The sequence below is a fragment of the Taudactylus pleione genome, unplaced genomic scaffold (assembly GCF_031769625.1).
Source record: "Taudactylus pleione unplaced genomic scaffold, aTauple2 ptg000129l, whole genome shotgun sequence".
Classification (NCBI taxonomy): domain Eukaryota; kingdom Metazoa; phylum Chordata; class Amphibia; order Anura; family Myobatrachidae; genus Taudactylus; species Taudactylus pleione.
The window spans coordinates 20,432,501-20,432,994 of NW_028284531.1; positions in this window are offsets into that span (position 1 = coordinate 20,432,501).

A 494-nucleotide genomic window follows, 5' to 3' on the forward strand; every position below is an offset into this window, starting at 1 on the left:
ACATCGTCATTGCATGCGGCTCGGAATTAGGCCCATTGTCCCAATTAAGAAGTAAATGGTGTTTCTGGTGCTGTAACCTTGTATATGCCAACTCCCCCATCACTTTTTACTCTTCTACAGATACCTAACTACAAAGAAGGTCATATATGTGTATATAACACTGGCTGGTTGATTGAGTTGCACGCAAGTTAGCCACAATTGAACTCATATTGTATGCACAGAACTAATTGTGAATATTCACCTGAATTTGCCTATATACAGAATAGTACAAAATATATGTAACTGTACCACCCCTATCCATTGGTGTCATATTTGTTATCAGTGTGCCCTAGTGTGAGCCATATCCCAGGTGCAATAGATTTGCCTGAAATCAGACGGTTGTCTGCATGTGCATAACTCACAATTATGTCTACATGTTCTCTCAGCCAAGGGTGGAGACAGAGCCAGCCCTAGCCAATTTGGTGCCCTAGGCAAAATTTGGATTGGTGCCCCCT